Here is a 24,048-nt window from a genome sequence, read left to right as displayed (position 1 = left end):
CAGAATTCATTCCTATTCAAAACATTGTGCTTTTAGACCAGAATGACACCACGTTAACACTTTTAGTGGATAATCATAATGAGAGTCTTAGACCATTCAGAATCGCTGCGGGTACGAAGCTTCGTGGCCAGATCGGCAGTACGAGCCATCTAGTTTTGCTGGTCTTCAGTTCGAGTCTCGAAACTGAGAACTTTTTAAATATATTTTTCTTTCCTTTTTTTTACATTTTTTTTAGATATTTTTATCCTTTATTCCCACACTTACTACGAACTTTTCCAAATCTTATACTACTAAAATAAAATTTTATGTCAAAATATTTCTATATTCAAGAGAAATTTTAGGAGTCGAGTTCACGCACATGCGCAGAATTCATTCCTATTCAAAACATCGTGCTTTTAGACCAGAATGACGCCATGTTAAAACTTTTAGTGGATAATCATAATGAGAGTCTTAGACCATTCAGACGCGCTGCGGGTACGAAGCGTCGTGGCCAGATCGGCAGCACGTGCCATCTAGTTTTGCTGGTCTTCAGTTCGAGTCTCGAAACTGAGAACTTTTTAAATATATTTTTCTTTTCTTTTTTTTACATTTTTTTTAGATATTTTTATCCTTTATTCCCACACTTACTACGAAACGTTTCCAAATCTTACACTACTAAAATAAAATTTTATGTCAAAATATTTCTATATTCAATAGAAATTTTAGGAGTCGAGTTCACGCACATGCGCAGAATTCTTTCCCATTCAAAACATTGTGCTTTTAGACCAGAATGACACCACGTTAAAACTTTTAGTGGATAATCATAATGAGAGTCTTAGACCATTCAGACGCGCTGCCGGTACGAAGCTTCGTTGCCAGATCGGCAGCACGAGCCATCTAGTTTTGCTGGTCTTCAGTTCGAGTCTCGAAACTGAGAACTTTTTAAATATATTTTTCTTTTCTTTTTTTTACATTTTTTAAAAAATATTTTTATCCTTTATTCCCACACTTACTACGAACTTTTCCAAATCTTATACTACTAAAATAAAATTTTATGTCAAAATATTTCTATATTCAAGAGAAATTTTAGGAGTCGAGTTCACGCACATGCGCAGAATTCATTACTATTCAAAACATTGTGCTTTTAGACCAGAATGACACCACGTTAACACTTTTAGTGGATAATCATAATGAGAGTCTTAGACCATTCAGACGCACTGCAGGTACGAAGCTTCGTGGCCAGATCGGCAGCGCGAGCCATCTAGTTTTTCTGGTCTTCAGTTCGAGTCTCGAAACTTAGAACTTTTTGAATATATTTTTCTTTTCTTTTTTTTAAGTTTTATTTTAGATATTTTCATCCTTTATTCCCACACTTACTACGAATTTTTCCAAATCTTATACTACTAAAATAAAATTTTATGTCAAAATATTTCTATATTCAAGAGAAATTTTAGGAGTCGAGTTCACGCACATGCGCAGAATTTTTTCCTATTCAAAACATTGTGCTTTTAGACCAGAATGACACCACATTAACACTTTTAGTGGATAATAATAATGAGAATCTTAGACCATTCAGACGCACTGCGGGTACGAAGCATCGTGGCCAGATCGGCAGAACGAGCCATCTAGTTTTTCTGGTCTTCAGTTCGAGTCTCGAAACTGAGAACTTTTTAAATATATTTTTCTTTTCTTTTTTTTACATTTTTTTTAGATATTTTTATCCTTTATTCCCACACTTACTACGAACTTTTCCAAAACTTATACTACTAAAATAAAATTTTATGTCAAAATATTTCTATATTCAAGAGAAATTTTTGGAGTCGAGTTCACGCACATGCGCAGAATTCTTTCCCATTCAAAACATTGTGCTTTTAGACCAGAATGACACCACGTTAAAACTTTTAGTGGATAATCATAATGAGAGTCTTAGACCATTCAGACGCGCTGCCGGTACGAAGCTTCGTTGCCAGATCGGCAGCACGAGCCATCTAGTTTTGCTAGTCTTCAGTTCGAGTCTCGAAACTGAGAACTTTTTAAATATATTTTTCTTTTCTTTTTTTTACATTTTTTAAAAAATATTTTTATCCTTTATTCCCACACTTACTACGAACTTTTCCAAATCTTATACTACTAAAATAAAATTTTATGTCAAAATATTTCTATATTCAAGAGAAATTTTAGGAGTCGAGTTCACGCACATGCGCAGAATTCATTACTATTCAAAACATTGTGCTTTTAGACCAGAATGACACCACGTTAACACTTTTAGTGGATAATCATAATGAGAGTCTTAGACCATTCAGACGCACTGCAGGTACGAAGCTTCGTGGCCAGATCGGCAGCGCGAGCCATCTAGTTTTTCTGGTCTTCAGTTCGAGTCTCGAAACTTAGAACTTTTTGAATATATTTTTCTTTTCTTTTTTTTAAGTTTTATTTTAGATATTTTCATCCTTTATTCCCACACTTACTACGAACTTTTCCAAATCTTATAAGACTAAAATAAAATTTTACGTCAAAATATTTCTATATTCAAGAGAAATTTTAGGAGTCGAGTTCACGGAAATGCGCAGAATTCATTCCTATTCAAAACATTGTGCTTTTAGACCAGAATGACACCACGTTAACACTTTTAGTGGATAATAATAATGAGAGTCTTAGACCATTCAGACGCACTGCGGGTACGAAGCTTCGTGGCCAGATCGGCAGCACGAGCCATCTAGTTTTTCTGGTCTTCAGTTCGAGTCTCGAAACTGAGAACTTTTTCAATATATTTTTCTTTTCTTTTTTTAAAGTTTTATTTTAGATATTTTTATCCTTTATTCCCACACTTACTACGAAGTTTTCCAAATCTTATACTACTAAAATAAAATTTTATGTCAAAATATTTCTATATTCAAGAGAAATTTTAGGAGTCGAGTTCACGCACATGCGCAGAATTCATTCCTATTCAAAACATTGTGCTTTTAGACCAGAATGACACCACGTTAACACTTTTAGTGGATAATAATAATGAGAATCTTAGACCATTCAGACGCACTGCGGGTACGAAGCATCGTGGCCAGATCGGCAGAACGAGCCATCTAGTTTTTCTGGTCTTCAGTTCGAGTCTCGAAACTGAGAACTTTTTAAATATATTTTTCTTTTCTTTTTTTTACATTTTTTTTAGATATTTTTATCCTTTATTCCCACACTTACTACGAACTTTTCCAAATCTTATACTACTAAAATTAAATTTTATGTCAAAATATTTCTATATTCAAGAGAAATTTTAGGAGCCGAGTTCGCGCACATGCGCAGAATTCATTCCTATTCAAAACATTGTGCTTTTAGACCAGAATGACACCACGTTAAAACTTTTAGTGGATAATCATAATGAGAGTCTTAGACCATTCAGACGCGCTGCCGGTACGAAGCTTCGTTGCCAGATCGGCAGCACGAGACATCTAGTTTTGCTGGTCTTCAGTTCGAGTCTCGAAACTGAGAACTTTTTAAATATATTTTTCTTTTCTTTTTTTTACATTTTTTTTAGATATTTTTATCCTTTATTCCCACACTTACTACGAACTTTTCCAAATCTTATACTACTAAAATAAAATTTTATGTCAAAATGTTTCTATATTCAAGAGAAATTTTAGGAGTCGAGTTCACGCACATTCGCAGAATTCTTTCCTATTCAAAACATTGTGCTTTTAGACCAGAATGACACCACGTTAACACTTTTAGTGGATAATAATAATGAGAATCTTAGACCATTCAGACGCACTGCGGGTACGAAGCATCGTGGCCAGATCGGCAGAACGAGCCATCTAGTTTTTCTGGTCTTCAGTTCGAGTCTCGAAACTGAGAACTTTTTAAATATATTTTTCTTTTCTTTTTTTTACATTTTTTTTAGATATTTTTATCCTTTATTCCCACACTTACTACGAACTTTTCCAAAACTTATACTACTAAAATAAAATTTTATGTCAAAATATTTCTATATTCAAGAGAAATTTTTGGAGTCGAGTTCACGCACATGCGCAGAATTCTTTCCCATTCAAAACATTGTGCTTTTAGACCAGAATGACACCACGTTAAAACTTTTAGTGGATAATCATAATGAGAGTCTTAGACCATTCAGACGCGCTGCCGGTACGAAGCTTCGTTGCCAGATCGGCAGCACGAGCCATCTAGTTTTGCTGGTCTTCAGTTCGAGTCTCGAAACTGAGAACTTTTTAAATATATTTTTCTTTTCTTTTTTTTACATTTTTTAAAAAATATTTTTATCCTTTATTCCCACACTTACTACGAACTTTTCCAAATCTTATACTACTAAAATAAAATTTTATGTCAAAATATTTCTATATTCAAGAGAAATTTTAGGAGTCGAGTTCACGCACATGCGCAGAATTCATTACTATTCAAAACATTGTGCTTTTAGACCAGAATGACACCACGTTAACACTTTTAGTGGATAATCATAATGAGAGTCTTAGACCATTCAGACGCACTGCAGGTACGAAGCTTCGTGGCCAGATCGGCAGCGCGAGCCATCTAGTTTTTCTGGTCTTCAGTTCGAGTCTCGAAACTTAGAACTTTTTGAATATATTTTTCTTTTCTTTTTTTTAAGTTTTATTTTAGATATTTTCATCCTTTATTCCCACACTTACTACGAACTTTTCCAAATCTTATAAGACTAAAATAAAATTTTACGTCAAAATATTTCTATATTCAAGAGAAATTTTAGGAGTCGAGTTCACGGAAATGCGCAGAATTCATTCCTATTCAAAACATTGTGCTTTTAGACCAGAATGACACCACGTTAACACTTTTAGTGGATAATAATAATGAGAGTCTTAGACCATTCAGACGCACTGCGGGTACGAAGCTTCGTGGCCAGATCGGCAGCACCAGCCATCTAGTTTTTCTGGTCTTCAGTTCGAGTCTCGAAACTGAGAACTTTTTCAATATATTTTTCTTTTCTTTTTTTAAAGTTTTATTTTAGATATTTTTATCCTTTATTCCCACACTTACTACGAAGTTTTCCAAATCTTATACTACTAAAATAAAATTTTATGTCAAAATATTTCTATATTCAAGAGAAATTTTAGGAGTCGAGTTCACGCACATGCGCAGAATTCATTCCTATTCAAAACATTGTGCTTTTAGACCAGAATGACACCACGTTAACACTTTTAGTGGATAATAATAATGAGAATCTTAGACCATTCAGACGCACTGCGGGTACGAAGCATCGTGGCCAGATCGGCAGAACGAGCCATCTAGTTTTTCTGGTCTTCAGTTCGAGTCTCGAAACTGAGAACTTTTTAAATATATTTTTCTTTTCTTTTTTTTACATTTTTTTTAGATATTTTTATCCTTTATTCCCACACTTACTACGAACTTTTCCAAATCTTATACTACTAAAATAAAATTTTATGTCAAAATATTTCTATATTCAAGAGAAATTTTAGGAGCCGAGTTCGCGCACATGCGCAGAATTCATTCCTATTCAAAACATTGTGCTTTTAGACCAGAATGACACCACGTTAAAACTTTTAGTGGATAATCATAATGAGAGTCTTAGACCATTCAGACGCGCTGCCGGTACGAAGCTTCGTTGCCAGATCGGCAGCACGAGACATCTAGTTTTGCTGGTCTTCAGTTCGAGTCTCGAAACTGAGAACTTTTTAAATATATTTTTCTTTTCTTTTTTTTACATTTTTTTTAGATATTTTTATCCTTTATTCCCACACTTACTACGAACTTTTCCAAATCTTATACTACTAAAATAAAATTTTATGTCAAAATGTTTCTATATTCAAGAGAAATTTTAGGAGTCGAGTTCACGCACATTCGCAGAATTCTTTCCTATTCAAAACATTGTGCTTTTAGACCAGAATGACACCACGTTAACACTTTTAGTGGATAATCATAATGAGAGTCTTAGACCATTCAGACGCGCTGCGGGTACGAAGCTTCGTGGCCAGATCGGCAGCACGAGCCATCTAGTTTTGCTGATCTTCAGTTCGAGTCTCGAAACTGAGAACTTTTTAAATATATTTTTCTTTTCTTTTTTTCACATTTTTTTTAGATATTTTTATCCTTTATTCAAACACTTACTACGAACTTTTCCAAATCTTATACTACTAAAATAAAATTTTATGTCAAAATATTTCTATATTCAAGAGAAATTTTAGGAGCCGAGTTCACGCACATGCGCAGAATTCATTCCTATTCAAAACATTGTGCTTTTAGACCAGAATGACACCACGTTAAAACTTTTAGTGGATAATCATAATGAGAGTCTTAGACCATTCAGACGCGCTGCCGGTACGAAGCTTCGTTGCCAGATCGGCAGCACGAGCCATCTAGTTTTGCTGGTCTTCAGTTCGAGTCTCGAAACTGAGAACTTTTTCAATATATTTTTCTTTTCTTTTTTTAAAGTTTTATTTTAGATATTTTTATCCTTTATTCCCACACTTACTACGAAGTTTTCCAAATCTTATACTACTAAAATAAAATTTTATGTCAAAATATTTCTATATTCAAGAGAAATTTTAGGAGTCGAGTTCACGCACATGCGCAGAATTCATTCCTATTCAAAACATTGTGCTTTTAGACCAGAATGACACCACGTTAACACTTTTAGTGGATAATAATAATGAGAATCTTAGACCATTCAGACGCACTGCGGGTACGAAGCATCGTCGCCAGATCGGCAGAACGAGCCATCTAGTTTTTCTGGTCTTCAGTTCGAGTCTCGAAACTGAGAACTTTTTAAATATATTTTTCTTTTCTTTTTTTTACATTTTTTTTAGATATTTTTATCCTTTATTCCCACACTTACTACGAACTTTTCCAAATCTTATACTACTAAAATAAAATTTTATGTCAAAATATTTCTATATTCAAGAGAAATTTTAGGAGTCGAGTTCACGCACATGCGCAGAATTCATTACTATTCAAAACATTGTGCTTTTAGACCAGAATGACACCACGTTAACACTTTTAGTGGATAATCATAATGAGAGTCTTAGACCATTCAGACGCACTGCAGGTACGAAGCTTCGTGGCCAGATCGGCAGCGCGAGCCATCTAGTTTTTCTGGTCTTCAGTTCGAGTCTCGAAACTTAGAACTTTTTGAATATATTTTTCTTTTCTTTTTTTTAAGTTTTATTTTAGATATTTTCATCCTTTATTCCCACACTTACTACGAACTTTTCCAAATCTTATAAGACTAAAATAAAATTTTACGTCAAAATATTTCTATATTCAAGAGAAATTTTAGGAGTCGAGTTCACGGAAATGCGCAGAATTCATTCCTATTCAAAACATTGTGCTTTTAGACCAGAATGACACCACGTTAACACTTTTAGTGGATAATAATAATGAGAGTCTTAGACCATTCAGACGCACTGCGGGTACGAAGCTTCGTGGCCAGATCGGCAGCACGAGCCATCTAGTTTTTCTGGTCTTCAGTTCGAGTCTCGAAACTGAGAACTTTTTCAATATATTTTTCTTTTCTTTTTTTAAAGTTTTATTTTAGATATTTTTATCCTTTATTCCCACACTTACTACGAAGTTTTCCAAATCTTATACTACTAAAATAAAATTTTATGTCAAAATATTTCTATATTCAAGAGAAATTTTAGGAGTCGAGTTCACGCACATGCGCAGAATTCATTCCTATTCAAAACATTGTGCTTTTAGACCAGAATGACACCACGTTAACACTTTTAGTGGATAATAATAATGAGAATCTTAGACCATTCAGACGCACTGCGGGTACGAAGCATCGTGGCCAGATCGGCAGAACGAGCCATCTAGTTTTTCTGGTCTTCAGTTCGAGTCTCGAAACTGAGAACTTTTTAAATATATTTTTCTTTTCTTTTTTTACATTTTTTTTAGATATTTTTATCCTTTATTCCCACACTTACTACGAACTTTTCCAAATCTTATACTACTAAAATAAAATTTTATGTCAAAATATTTCTATATTCAAGAGAAATTTTAGGAGCCGAGTTCGCGCACATGCGCAGAATTCATTCCTATTCAAAACATTGTGCTTTTAGACCAGAATGACACCACGTTAAAACTTTTAGTGGATAATCATAATGAGAGTCTTAGACCATTCAGACGCGCTGCCGGTACGAAGCTTCGTTGCCAGATCGGCAGCACGAGACATCTAGTTTTGCTGGTCTTCAGTTCGAGTCTCGAAACTGAGAACTTTTTAAATATATTTTTCTTTTCTTTTTTTTACATTTTTTTTAGATATTTTTATCCTTTATTCCCACACTTACTCCGAACTTTTCCAAATCTTATACTACTAAAATAAAATTTTATGTCAAAATGTTTCTATATTCAAGAGAAATTTTAGGAGTCGAGTTCACGCACATTCGCAGAATTCTTTCCTATTCAAAACATTGTGCTTTTAGACCAGAATGACACCACGTTAACACTTTTAGTGGATAATAATAATGAGAATCTTAGACCATTCAGACGCACTGCGGGTACGAAGCATCGTGGCCAGATCGGCAGAACGAGCCATCTAGTTTTTCTGGTCTTCAGTTCGAGTCTCGAAACTGAGAACTTTTTAAATATATTTTTCTTTTCTTTTTTTTACATTTTTTTTAGATATTTTTATCCTTTATTCCCACACTTACTACGAACTTTTCCAAAACTTATACTACTAAAATAAAATTTTATGTCAAAATATTTCTATATTCAAGAGAAATTTTTGGAGTCGAGTTCACGCACATGCGCAGAATTCTTTCCCATTCAAAACATTGTGCTTTTAGACCAGAATGACACCACGTTAAAACTTTTAGTGGATAATCATAATGAGAGTCTTAGACCATTCAGACGCGCTGCCGGTACGAAGCTTCGTTGCCAGATCGGCAGCACGAGCCATCTAGTTTTGCTGGTCTTCAGTTCGAGTCTCGAAACTGAGAACTTTTTAAATATATTTTTCTTTTCTTTTTTTTACATTTTTTAAAAAATATTTTTATCCTTTATTCCCACACTTACTACGAACTTTTCCAAATCTTATACTACTAAAATAAAATTTTATGTCAAAATATTTCTATATTCAAGAGAAATTTTAGGAGTCGAGTTCACGCACATGCGCAGAATTCATTACTATTCAAAACATTGTGCTTTTAGACCAGAATGACACCACGTTAACACTTTTAGTGGATAATAATAATGAGAGTCTTAGACCATTCAGACGCACTGCGGGTACGAAGCTTCGTGGCCAGATCGGCAGCACGAGCCATCTAGTTTTTCTGGTCTTCAGTTCGAGTCTCGAAACTGAGAACTTTTTCAATATATTTTTCTTTTCTTTTTTTAAAGTTTTATTTTAGATATTTTTATCCTTTATTCCCACACTTACTACGAAGTTTTCCAAATCTTATACTACTAAAATAAAATTTTATGTCAAAATATTTCTATATTCAAGAGAAATTTTAGGAGTCGAGTTCACGCACATGCGCAGAATTCATTCCTATTCAAAACATTGTGCTTTTAGACCAGAATGACACCACGTTAACACTTTTAGTGGATAATAATAATGAGAATCTTAGACCATTCAGACGCACTGCGGGTACGAAGCATCGTGGCCAGATCGGCAGAACGAGCCATCTAGTTTTTCTGGTCTTCAGTTCGAGTCTCGAAACTGAGAACTTTTTAAATATATTTTTCTTTTCTTTTTTTTACATTTTTTTTAGATATTTTTATCCTATATTCCCACACTTACTACGAACTTTTCCAAATCTTATACTACTAAAATAAAATTTTATGTCAAAATATTTCTATATTCAAGAGAAATTTTAGGAGCCGAGTTCGCGCACATGCGCAGAATTCATTCCTATTCAAAACATTGTGCTTTTAGACCAGAATGACACCACGTTAAAACTTTTAGTGGATAATCATAATGAGAGTCTTAGACCATTCAGACGCGCTGCCGGTACGAAGCTTCGTTGCCAGATCGGCAGCACGAGACATCTAGTTTTGCTGGTCTTCAGTTCGAGTCTCGAAACTGAGAACTTTTTAAATATATTTTTCTTTTCTTTTTTTTACATTTTTTTTAGATATTTTTATCCTTTATTCCCACACTTACTCCGAACTTTTCCAAATCTTATACTACTAAAATAAAATTTTATGTCAAAATGTTTCTATATTCAAGAGAAATTTTAGGAGTCGAGTTCACGCACATTCGCAGAATTCTTTCCTATTCAAAACATTGTGCTTTTAGACCAGAATGACACCACGTTAACACTTTTAGTGGATAATAATAATGAGAATCTTAGACCATTCAGACGCACTGCGGGTACGAAGCATCGTGGCCAGATCGGCAGAACGAGCCATCTAGTTTTTCTGGTCTTCAGTTCGAGTCTCGAAACTGAGAACTTTTTAAATATATTTTTCTTTTCTTTTTTTTACATTTTTTTTAGATATTTTTATCCTTTATTCCCACACTTACTACGAACTTTTCCAAAACTTATACTACTAAAATAAAATTTTATGTCAAAATATTTCTATATTCAAGAGAAATTTTTGGAGTCGAGTTCACGCACATGCGCAGAATTCTTTCCCATTCAAAACATTGTGCTTTTAGACCAGAATGACACCACGTTAAAACTTTTAGTGGATAATCATAATGAGAGTCTTAGACCATTCAGACGCGCTGCCGGTACGAAGCTTCGTTGCCAGATCGGCAGCACGAGCCATCTAGTTTTGCTGGTCTTCAGTTCGAGTCTCGAAACTGAGAACTTTTTAAATATATTTTTCTTTTCTTTTTTTTACATTTTTTAAAAAATATTTTTATCCTTTATTCCCACACTTACTACGAACTTTTAAAAATCTTATACTACTAAAATAAAATTTTATGTCAAAATATTTCTATATTCAAGAGAAATTTTAGGAGTCGAGTTCACGCACATGCGCAGAATTCATTACTATTCAAAACATTGTGCTTTTAGACCAGAATGACACCACGTTAACACTTTTAGTGGATAATCATAATGAGAGTCTTAGACCATTCAGACGCACTGCAGGTACGAAGCTTCGTGGCCAGATCGGCAGCACGAGCCATCTAGTTTTTCTGGTCTTCAGTTCGAGTCTCGAAACTGAGAACTTTTTCAATATATTTTTCTTTTCTTTTTTTAAAGTTTTATTTTAGATATTTTTATCCTTTATTCCCACACTTACTACGAAGTTTTCCAAATCTTATACTACTAAAATAAAATTTTATGTCAAAATATTTCTATATTCAAGAGAAATTTTAGGAGTCGAGTTCACGCACATGCGCAGAATTCATTCCTATTCAAAACATTGTGCTTTTAGACCAGAATGACACCACGTTAACACTTTTAGTGGATAATAATAATGAGAATCTTAGACCATTCAGACGCACTGCGGGTACGAAGCATCGTGGCCAGATCGGCAGAACGAGCCATCTAGTTTTTCTGGTCTTCAGTTCGAGTCTCGAAACTGAGAACTTTTTAAATATATTTTTCTTTTCTTTTTTTTACATTTTTTTTAGATATTTTTATCCTTTATTCCCACACTTACTACGAACTTTTCCAAATCTTATACTACTAAAATAAAATTTTATGTCAAAATATTTCTATATTCAAGAGAAATTTTAGGAGCCGAGTTCGCGCACATGCGCAGAATTCATTCCTATTCAAAACATTGTGCTTTTAGACCAGAATGACACCACGTTAAAACTTTTAGTGGATAATCATAATGAGAGTCTTAGACCATTCAGACGCGCTGCGGGTACGAAGCTTCGTGGCCAGATCGGCAGCACGAGCCATCTAGTTTTGCTGATCTTCAGTTCGAGTCTCGAAACTGAGAACTTTTTAAATATATTTTTCTTTTCTTTTTTTTACATTTTTTTTAGATATTTTTATCCTTTATTCAAACACTTACTACGAACTTTTCCAAATCTTATACTACTAAAATAAAATTTTATGTCAAAATGTTTCTATATTCAAAGGAAATTTTAGGAGTCGAGTTCACGCACATTCGCAGAATTCTTTCCTATTCAAAACATTGTGCTTTTAGACCAGAATGACACCACGTTAAAACTTTTAGTGGATGATCATAATGAGAGTCTTAGACCATTCAGAATCGCTGCGGGTACGAAGCTTCGTGGCCAGATCGGCAGCACGAGCCATCTAGTTTTGCTGGTCTTCAGTTCGAGTCTCGAAACTGAGAACTTTTTAAATATATTTTTCTTTTCTTTTTTTTTACATTTTTTTTAGATATTTTTATCCTTTATTCCCACACTTACTACGAACTTTTCCAAATCTTATACTACTAAAATAAAATTTTATGTCAAAATATTTCTATATTCAAGAGAAATTTTAGGAGTTGAGTTCACGCACATGCGCAGAATTCATTCCTATTCAAAACATTGTGCTTTTAGACCAGAATGACACCACGTTAACACTTTTAGTGGATAATAATAATGAGAGTCTTAGACTATTCAGACGCACTGCGGGTGCGAAGCTTCGTGGCCAGATCGGCAGTACGAGCCATCTAGCTTTTCAGGTCTTCAGTTCGAGTCTCGAAACTGAGAAGTTTTTCAATATATTTTTCTTTTCTTTTTTTTAAGTTTTATTTTAGATATTTTTATCCTTTATTCCCACACTTACTACGAACTTTTCCAAATCTTATACTACTAAAATAAAATTTTATGTCAAAATATTTCTATATTCAAGAGAAATTTTAGGAGCCGAGTTCGCGCACATGCGCAGAATTCATTCCTATTCAAAACATTGTGCTTTTAGACCAGAATGACACCACGTTAAAACTTTTAGTGGATAATCATAATGAGAGTCTTAGACCATTCAGACGCGCTGCCGGTACGAAGCTTCGTTGCCAGATCGGCAGCACCAGACATCTAGTTTTGCTGGTCTTCAGTTCGAGTCTCGAAACTGAGAACTTTTTAAATATATTTTTCTTTTCTTTTTTTTACATTTTTTTTAGATATTTTTATCCTTTATTCCCACACTTACTACGAACTTTTCCAAATCTTATACTACTAAAATAAAATTTTATGTCAAAATGTTTCTATATTCAAGAGAAATTTTAGGAGTCGAGTTCACGCACATGCGCAGAATTCATTCCTATTCAAAACATTGTGCTTTTAGACCAGAATGACACCACGTTAAAACTTTTAGTGGATAATCATAATGAGAGTCTTAGACCATTCAGACGCGCTGCCGGTACGAAGCTTCGTTGCCAGATCGGCAGCACCAGACATCTAGTTTTGCTGGTCTTCAGTTCGAGTCTCGAAACTGAGAACTTTTTAAATATATTTTTCTTTTCTTTTTTTTACATTTTTTTTAGATATTTTTATCCTTTATTCCCACACTTACTACGAACTTTTCCAAATCTTATACTACTAAAATAAAATTTTATGTCAAAATGTTTCTATATTCAAGAGAAATTTTAGGAGTCGAGTTCACGCACATTCGCAGAATTCTTTCCTATTCAAAACATTGTGCTTTTAGACCAGAATGACACCACGTTAACACTTTTAGTGGATAATCATAATGAGAGTCTTAGACCATTCAGACGCGCTGCGGGTACGAAGCTTCGTGGCAAGATCGGCAGCACGAGCCATCTAGTTTTGTTGGTCTTCAGTTCGAGTCTCGAAACTGAGAACTTTTTAAATATATTTTTCTTTTCTTTTTTTTACATTTTTTTTAGATATTTTTATCCTTTATTCAAACACTTACTACGAACTTTTCCAAATCTTATACTACTAAAATAAAATTTTATGTCAAAATATTTCTATATTCAAGAGAAATTTTAGGAGCCGAGTTCGCGCACATGCGCAGAATTCATTCCTATTCAAAACATTGTGCTTTTAGACCAGAATGACACCACGTTAAAACTTTTAGTGGATAATCATAATGAGAGTCTTAGACCATTCAGACGCGCTGCCGGTACGAAGCTTCGTTGCCAGATCGGCAGCACGAGCCATCTAGTTTTGCTGGTCTTCAGTTCGAGTCTCGAAACTGAGAACTTTTTAAATATATTTTTCTTTTCTTTTTTTTACATTTTTTTTAGATATTTTTATCCTTTATTCCCACACTTACTACGAACTTTTCCAAATCTTATACTACTAAAATAAAATTTTATGTCAAAATGTTTCTATATTCAAAGGAAATTTTAGGAGTCGAGTTCACGCACATTCGCAGAATTCTTTCCTATTCAAAACATTGTGCTTTTAGACCAGAATGACACCACGTTAAAACTTTTAGTGGATGATCATAATGAGAGTCTTAGACCATTCAGAATCGCTGCGGGTACGAAGCTTCGTGGCCAGATCGGCAGCACGAGCCATCTAGTTTTGCTGGTCTTCAGTTCGAGTCTCGAAACTGAGAACTTTTTAAATATATTTTTCTTTTCTTTTTTTTTACATTTTTTTTAGATATTTTTATCCTTTATTCCCACACTTACTACGAACTTTTCCAAATCTTATACTACTAAAATAAAATTTTATGTCAAAATATTTCTATATTCAAGAGAAATTTTAGGAGTTGAGTTCACGCACATGCGCAGAATTCATTCCTATTCAAAACATTGTGCTTTTAGACCAGAATGACACCACGTTAACACTTTTAGTGGATAATAATAATGAGAGTCTTAGACTATTCAGACGCACTGCGGGTGCGAAGCTTCGTGGCCAGATCGGCAGTACGAGCCATCTAGCTTTTCAGGTCTTCAGTTCGAGTCTCGAAACTGAGAAGTTTTTCAATATATTTTTCTTTTCTTTTTTTTAAGTTTTATTTTAGATATTTTTATCCTTTATTCCCACACTTACTACGAACTTTTCCAAATCTTATACTACTAAAATAAAATTTTATGTCAAAATATTTCTATATTCAAGAGAAATTTTAGGAGCCGAGTTCGCGCACATGCGCAGAATTCATTCCTATTCAAAACATTGTGCTTTTAGACCAGAATGACACCACGTTAAAACTTTTAGTGGATAATCATAATGAGAGTCTTAGACCATTCAGACGCGCTGCCGGTACGAAGCTTCGTTGCCAGATCGGCAGCACCAGACATCTAGTTTTGCTGGTCTTCAGTTCGAGTCTCGAAACTGAGAACTTTTTAAATATATTTTTCTTTTCTTTTTTTTACATTTTTTTTAGATATTTTTATCCTTTATTCCCACACTTACTACGAACTTTTCCAAATCTTATACTACTAAAATAAAATTTTATGTCAAAATGTTTCTATATTCAAGAGAAATTTTAGGAGTCGAGTTCACGCACATTCGCAGAATTCTTTCCTATTCAAAACATTGTGCTTTTAGACCAGAATGACACCACGTTAACACTTTTAGTGGATAATCATAATGAGAGTCTTAGACCATTCAGACGCGCTGCGGGTACGAAGCTTCGTGGCAAGATCGGCAGCACGAGCCATCTAGTTTTGTTGGTCTTCAGTTCGAGTCTCGAAACTGAGAACTTTTTAAATATATTTTTCTTTTCTTTTTTTTACATTTTTTTTAGATATTTTTATCCTTTATTCAAACACTTACTACGAACTTTTCCAAATCTTATACTACTAAAATAAAATTTTATGTCAAAATATTTCTATATTCAAGAGAAATTTTAGGAGCCGAGTTCGCGCACATGCGCAGAATTCATTCCTATTCAAAACATTGTGCTTTTAGACCAGAATGACACCACGTTAAAACTTTTAGTGGATAATCATAATGAGAGTCTTAGACCATTCAGACGCGCTGCCGGTACGAAGCTTCGTTGCCAGATCGGCAGCACGAGCCATCTAGTTTTGCTGGTCTTCAGTTCGAGTCTCGAAACTGAGAACTTTTTAAATATATTTTTCTTTTCTTTTTTTTACATTTTTTTTAGATATTTTTATCCTTTATTCCCACACTTACTACGAACTTTTCCAAATCTTATACTACTAAAATAAAATTTTATGTCAAAATGTTTCTATATTCAAAGGAAATTTTAGGAGTCGAGTTCACGCACATTCGCAGAATTCTTTCCTATTCAAAACATTGTGCTTTTAGACCAGAATGACACCACGTTAAAACTTTTAGTGGATGATCATAATGAGAGTCTTAGACCATTCAGAATCGCTGCGGGTACGAAGCTTCGTGGCCAGATCGGCAGCACGAGCCATCTAGTTTTGCTGGTCTTCAGTTCGAGTCTCGAAACTGAGAACTTTTTAAATATATTTTTCTTTTCTTTTTTTTTACATTTTTTTTTAGATATTTTTATCCTTTATTCCCACACTTACTACGAACTTTTCCAAATCTTATACTACTAAAATAAAATTTTATGTCAAAATATTTCTATATTCAAGAGAAATTTTAGGAGTTGAGTTCACGCACATGCGCAGAATTCATTCCTATTCAAAACATTGTGCTTTTAGACCAGAATGACACCACGTTAACACTTTTAGTGGATAATAATAATGAGAGTCTTAGACTATTCAGACGCACTGCGGGTGCGAAGCTTCGTGGCCAGATCGGCAGTACGAGCCATCTAGCTTTTCAGGTCTTCAGTTCGAGTCTCGAAACTGAGAAGTTTTTCAATATATTTTTCTTTTCTTTTTTTTAAGTTTTATTTTAGATATTTTTATCCTTTATTCCCACACTTACTACGAACTTTTCCAAATCTTATACTACTAAAATAAAATTTTATGTCAAAATATTTCTATATTCAAGAGAAATTTTAGGAGTCGAGTTCACGCACATGCGCAGAATTCATTCCTATTCAAAACATTGTGCTTTTAGACCAGAATGACACCACGTTAACACTTTTAGTGGATAATAATAATGAGAGTCTTAGACCATTCAGACGCACTGCGGGTACGACGCTTCGTGGCCAGATCGGCAGCACGAGCCATCTAGTTTTTCTGGTCTTCAGTTCGAGTCTCGAAACTGAGAACTTTTTCAATATATTTTTCTTTTCTTTTTTTAAAGTTTTATTTTAGATATTTTTATCCTTTATTCCCACACTTACTACGAAGTTTTCCAAATCTTATACTACTAAAATAAAATTTTATGTCAAAATATTTCTATATTCAAGAGAAATTTTAGGAGTCGAGTTCACGCACATGCGCAGAATTCATTCCTATTCAAAACATTGTGCTTTTAGACCAGAATGACACCACGTTAACACTTTTAGTGGATAATAATAATGAGAATCTTAGACCATTCAGACGCACTGCGGGTACGAAGCATCGTGGCCAGATCGGCAGAAAGAGCCATCTAGTTTTTCTGGTCTTCAGTTCGAGTCTCGAAACTGAGAACTTTTTAAATATATTTTTCTTTTCTTTTTTTTACATTTTTTTTAGATATTTTTATCCTTTATTCCCACACTTACTACGAACTTTTCCAAATCTTATACTACTAAAATAAAATTTTATGTCAAAATATTTCTATATTCAAGAGAAATTTTAGGAGCCGAGTTCGCGCACATGCGCAGAATTCATTCCTATTCAAAACATTGTGCTTTTAGACCAGAATGACACCACGTTAAAACTTTTAGTGGATAATCATAATGAGAGTCTTAGACCATTCAGACGCGCTGCCGGTACGAAGCTTCGTTGCCAGATCGGCAGCACGAGACATCTAGTTTTGCTGGTCTTCAGTTCGAGTCTCGAAACTGAGAACTTTTAAAATATATTTTTCTTTTCTTTTTTTTTACATTTTTTTTAGATATTTTTATCCTTTATTCCCACACTTACTACGAACTTTTCCAAATCTTATACTACTAAAATAAAATTTTATGTCAAAATGTTTCTATATTCAAGAGAAATTTTAGGAGTCGAATTCACGCACATGCGCAGAATTCATTCCTATTCAAAACATTGTGCTTTTAGACCAGAATGACACCACGTTAACACTTTTAGTGGATAATAATAATGAGAATCTTAGACCATTCAGACGCACTGCGGGTACGAAGCATCGTGGCCAGATCGGCAGAACGAGCCATCTAGTTTTTCTGGTCTTCAGTTCGAGTCTCGAAACTGAGAACTTTTTAAATATATTTTTCTTTTCTTTTTTTTACATTTTTTTTAGATATTTTTATCCTTTATTCCCACACTTACTACGAACTTTTCCAAATCTTATACTACTAAAATAAAATTTTATGTCAAAATATTTCTATATTCAAGAGAAATTTTAGGAGCCGAGTTCGCGCACATGCGCAGAATTCATTCCTATTCAAAACATTGTGCTTTTAGACCAGAATGACACCACGTTAAAACTTTTAGTGGATAATCATAATGAGAGTCTTAGACCATTCAGACGCGCTGCCGGTACGAAGCTTCGTTGCCAGATCGGCAGCACGAGACATCTAGTTTTGCTGGTCTTCAGTTCGAGTCTCGAAACTGAGAACTTTTTAAATATATTTTTCTTTTCTTTTTTTTACATTTTTTTTTAGATATTTTTATCCTTTATTCCCACACTTACTACGAACTTTTCCAAATCTTATACTACTAAAATAAAATTTTATGTCAAAATGTTTCTATATTCAAGAGAAATTTTAGGAGTCGAGTTCACGCACATTCGCAGAATTCTTTCCTATTCAAAACATTGTGCTTTTAGACCAGAATGACACCACGTTAACACTTTTAGTGGATAATCATAATGAGAGTCTTAGACCATTCAGACACGCTGCGGGTACGAAGCTTCGTGGCAAGATCGGCAGCACGAGCCATCTAGTTTTGCTGGTCTTTAGTTCGAGTCTCGAAACTGAGAACTTTTTAAATATATTTTTCTTTTCTTTTTTTTTACATTTTTTTTAGATATTTTTATCCTTTATTCAAACACTTACTACGAACTTTTCCAAATCTTATACTACTAAAATAAAATTTTATGTCAAAATATTTCTATATTCAAGAGAAATTTTAGGAGTCGAGTTCACGCACATTCGCAGAATTCTTTCCTATTCAAAACATTGTGCTTTTAGACCAGAATGACACCACGTTAAAACTTTTAGTGGATGATCATAATGAGAGTCTTAGACCATTCAGAATCGCTGCGGGTACGAAGCTTCGTGGCCAGATCGGCAGCACGAGCCATCTAGTTTTGCTGGTCTTCAGTTCGAGTCTCGAAACTGAGAACTTTTTAAATATATTTTTCTTTTCTTTTTTTTACATTTTTTTTAGATATTTTTATCCTTTATTCCCACACTTACTACGAACTTTTCCAAATCTTATACTACTAAAATAAAATTTTATGTCAAAATATTTCTATATTCAAGAGAAATTTTAGGAGTTGAGTTCACGCACATGCGCAGAATTCATTCCTATTCAAAACATTGTGCTTTTAGACCAGAATGACACCACGTTAACACTTTTAGTGGATAATAATAATGAGAGTCTTAGACCATTCAGACGCACTGCGGGTGCGAAGCTTCGTGGCCAGATCGGCAGTACGAGCCATCTAGCTTTTCAGGTCTTCAGTTCGAGTCTCGAAACTGAGAAGTTTTTCAATATATTTTTCTTTTCTTTTTTTTAAGTTTTATTTTAGATATTTTTATCCTTTATTCCCACACTTACTACGAACTTTTCCAAATCTTATACTACTAAAATAAAATTTTATGTCAAAATATTTCTATATTCAAGAGAAATTTTAGGAGTCGAGTTCACGCACATGCGCAGAATTCATTCCTATTCAAAACATTGTGCTTTTAGACCAGAATGACACCACGTTAAAACTTTTAGTGGATAATCATAATGAGAGTCTTAGACCATTCAGACGCGCTGCCGGTACGAAGCTTCGTTGCCAGATCGGCAGCACGAGACATCTAGTTTTGCTGGTCTTCAGTTCGAGTCTCGAAACTGAGAACTTTTAAAATATATTTTTCTTTTCTTTTTTTTTACATTTTTTTTAGATATTTTTATCCTTTATTCCCACACTTACTACGAACTTTTCCAAATCTTATACTACTAAAATAAAATTTTATGTCAAAATGTTTCTATATTCAAGAGAAATTTTAGGAGTCGAGTTCACGCACATTCGCAGAATTCTTTCCTATTCAAAACATTGTGCTTTTAGACCAGAATGACACCACGTTAACACTTTTAGTGGATAATCATAATGAGAGTCTTAGACCATTCAGACGCGCTGCGGGTACGAAGCTTCGTGGCCAGATCGGCAGCACGAGCCATCTAGTTTTGCTGATCTTCAGTTCGAGTCTCGAAACTGAGAACTTTTTAAATATATTTTTCTTTTCTTTTTTTTACATTTTTTTTAGATATTTTTATCCTTTATTCAAACATTTACTACGAACTTTTCCAAATCTTATACTACTAAAATAAAATTTTATGTCAAAATATTTCTATATTCAAGAGAAATTTTAGGAGCCGAGTTCACGCACATGCGCAGAATTCATTCCTATTCAAAACATTGTGCTTTTAGACCAGAATGACACCACGTTAAAACTTTTAGTGGATAATCATAATGAGAGTCTTAGACCATTCAGACGCGCTGCCGGTACGAAGCTTCGTTGCCAGATCGGCAGCACGAGCCATCTAGTTTTGCTGGTCTTCAGTTCGAGTCTCGAAACTGAGAACTTTTTCAATATATTTTTCTTTTCTTTTTTTAAAGTTTTATTTTAGATATTTTTATCCTTTATTCCCACACTTACTACGAACTTTTCCAAATCTTATACTACTAAAATAAAATTTTATGTCAAAATATTTCTATATTCAAGAGAAATTTTAGGAGTCGAGTTCACGCACATGCGCAGAATTCATTCCTATTCAAAACATTGTGCTTTTAGACCAGAATGACACCACGTTAACACTTTTAGTGGATAATAATAATGAGAGTCTTAGACCATTCAGACGCACTGCGGGTGCGAAGCTTCGTGGCCAGATCGGCAGTACGAGCCATCTAGCTTTTCAGGTCTTCAGTTCGAGTCTCGAAACTGAGAAGTTTTTCAATATATTTTTCTTTTCTTTTTTTTAAGTTTTATTTTAGATATTTTTATCCTTTATTCCCACACTTACTACGAACTTTTCCAAATCTTATACTACTAAAATAAAATTTTATGTCAAAATATTTCTATATTCAAGAGAAATTTTAGGAGCCGAGTTCACGCACATGCGCAGAATTCATTCCTATTCAAAACATTGTGCTTTTAGACCAGAATGACACCACGTTAAAACTTTTAGTGGATAATCATAATGAGAGTCTTAGACCATTCAGACGCGCTGCCGGTACGAAGCTTCGTTGCCAGATCGGCAGCACGAGCCATCTAGTTTTGCTGGTCTTCAGTTCGAGTCTCGAAACTGAGAACTTTTTCAATATATTTTTCTTTTCTTTTTTTAAAGTTTTATTTTAGATATTTTTATCCTTTATTCCCACACTTACTACGAACTTTTCCAAATCTTATACTACTAAAATAAAATTTTATGTCAAAATATTTCTATATTCAAGAGAAATTTTAGGAGTCGAGTTCACGCACATGCGCAGAATTCATTCCTATTCAAAACATTGTGCTTTTAGACCAGAATGACACCACGTTAACACTTTTAGTGGATAATAATAATGAGAATCTTAGACCATTCAGACGCACTGCGGGTACGAAGCATCGTGGCCAGATCGGCAGAACGAGCCATCTAGTTTTTCTGGTCTTCAGTTCGAGTCTCGAAACTGAGAACTTTTTAAATATATTTTTCTTTTCTTTTTTTTACATTTTTTTTAGATATTTTTATCCTTTATTCCCACACTTACTACGAACTTTTCCAAATCTTATACTACTAAAATAAAATTTTATGTCAAAATGTTTCTATATTCAAGAGAAATTTTAGGAGTCGAGTTCACGCACATTCGCAGAATTCTTTCCTATTCAAAACATTGTGCTTTTAGACCAGAATGACACCACGTTAACACTTTTAGTGGATAATCATAATGAGAGTCTTAGACCATTCAGACACGCTGCGGGTACGAAGCTTCGTGGCAAGATCGGCAGCACGAGCCATCTAGTTTTGCTGGTCTTCAGTTCGAGTCTCGAAACTGAGAACTTTTTAAATATATTTTTCTTTTCTTTTTTTTTACATTTTTTTTAGATATTTTTATCCTTTATTCAAACACTTACTACGAACTTTTCCAAATCTTATACTACTAAAATAAAATTTTATGTCAAAATATTTCTATATTCAAGAGAAATTTTAGGAGTCGAGTTCACGCACATTCGCAGAATTCTTTCCTATTCAAAACATTGTGCTTTTAGACCAGAATGACACCACGTTAAAACTTTTAGTGGATGATCATAATGAGAGTCTTAGACCATTCAGAATCGCTGCGGGTACGAAGCTTCGTGGCCAGATCGGCAGCACGAGCCATCTAGTTTTGCTGGTCTTCAGTTCGAGTCTCGAAACTGAGAACTTTTTAAATATATTTTTCTTTTCTTTTTTTTACATTTTTTTTAGATATTTTTATCCTTTATTCCCACACTTACTACGAACTTTTCCAAATCTTATACTACTAAAATAAAATTTTATGTCAAAATATTTCTATATTCAAGAGAAATTTTAGGAGTTGAGTTCACGCACATGCGCAGAATTCATTCCTATTCAAAACATTGTGCTTTTAGACCAGAATGACACCACGTTAACACTTTTAGTGGATAATAATAATGAGAGTCTTAGACCATTCAGACGCACTGCGGGTGCGAAGCTTCGTGGCCAGATCGGCAGTACGAGCTATCTAGCTTTTCAGGTCTTCAGTTCGAGTCTCGAAACTGAGAAGTTTTTCAATATATTTTTCTTTTCTTTTTTTTAAGTTTTATTTTAGATATTTTTATCCTTTATTCCCACACTTACTACGAACTTTTCCAAATCTTATACTACTAAAATAAAATTTTATGTCAAAATATTTCTATATTCAAGAGAAATTTTAGGAGTCGAGTTCACGCACATGCGCAGAATTCATTCCTATTCAAAACATTGTGCTTTTAGACCAGAATGACACCACGTTAACACTTTTAGTGGATAATAATAATGAGAGTCTTAGACCATTCAGACGCACTGCGGGTACGAAGCTTCGTGGCCAGATCGGCAGAACGAGCCATCTAGTTTTTCTGGTCTTCAGTTCGAGTCTCGAAACTGAGAACTTTTTAAATATATTTTTCTTTTCTTTTTTTTACATTTTTTTTAGATATTTTTATCCTTTATTCCCACACTTACTACGAACTTTTCCAAATCTTATACTACTAAAATAAAATTTTATGTCAAAATATTTCTATATTCAAGAGAAATTTTAGGAGCCGAGTTCGCGCACATGCGCAGAATTCATTCCTATTCAAAACATTGTGCTTTTAGACCAGAATGACACCACGTTAAAACTTTTAGTGGATAATCATAATGAGAGTCTTAGACCATTGAGACGCGCTGCCGGTACGAAGCTTCGTTGCCAGATCGGCAGCACGAGACATCTAGTTTTGCTGGTCTTCAGTTCGAGTCTCGAAACTGAGAACTTTTTAAATATATTTTTCTTTTCTTTTTTTACATTTTTTTTTAGATATTTTTATCCTTTATTCCCACACTTACTACGAACTTTTCCAAATCTTATACTACTAAAATAAAATTTTATGTCAAAATGTTTCTATATTCAAGAGAAATTTTAGGAGTCGAGTTCACGCACATTCGCAGAATTCTTTCCTATTCAAAACATTGTGCTTTTAGACCAGAATGACACCACGTTAACACTTTTAGTGGATAATCATAATGAGAGTCTTAGACCATTCAGACACGCTGCGGGTACGAAGCTTCGTGGCAAGATCGGCAGCACGTGCCATCTAGTTTTGCTGGTCTTCAGTTCGAGTCTCGAAACTGAGAACTTTTTAAATATATTTTTCTTTTCTTTTTTTTTACATTTTTTTTAGATATTTTTATCCTTTATTCAAACACTTACTACGAACTTTTCCAAATCTTATACTACTAAAATAAAATTTTATGTCAAAATATTTCTATATTCAAGAGAAATTTTAGGAGCCGAGTTCGCGCACATGCGCAGAATTCATTCCTATTCAAAACATTGTGCTTTTAGACCAGAATGACACCACGTTA

The sequence above is a fragment of the Argiope bruennichi genome, chromosome 7 (genome assembly GCF_947563725.1).
Source record: "Argiope bruennichi chromosome 7, qqArgBrue1.1, whole genome shotgun sequence".
Taxonomy (NCBI): Eukaryota; Metazoa; Arthropoda; class Arachnida; order Araneae; family Araneidae; genus Argiope; species Argiope bruennichi.
The sequence above is the reverse complement of the archived record's forward strand: the minus strand, read 5'-3'. Positions refer to the sequence as shown.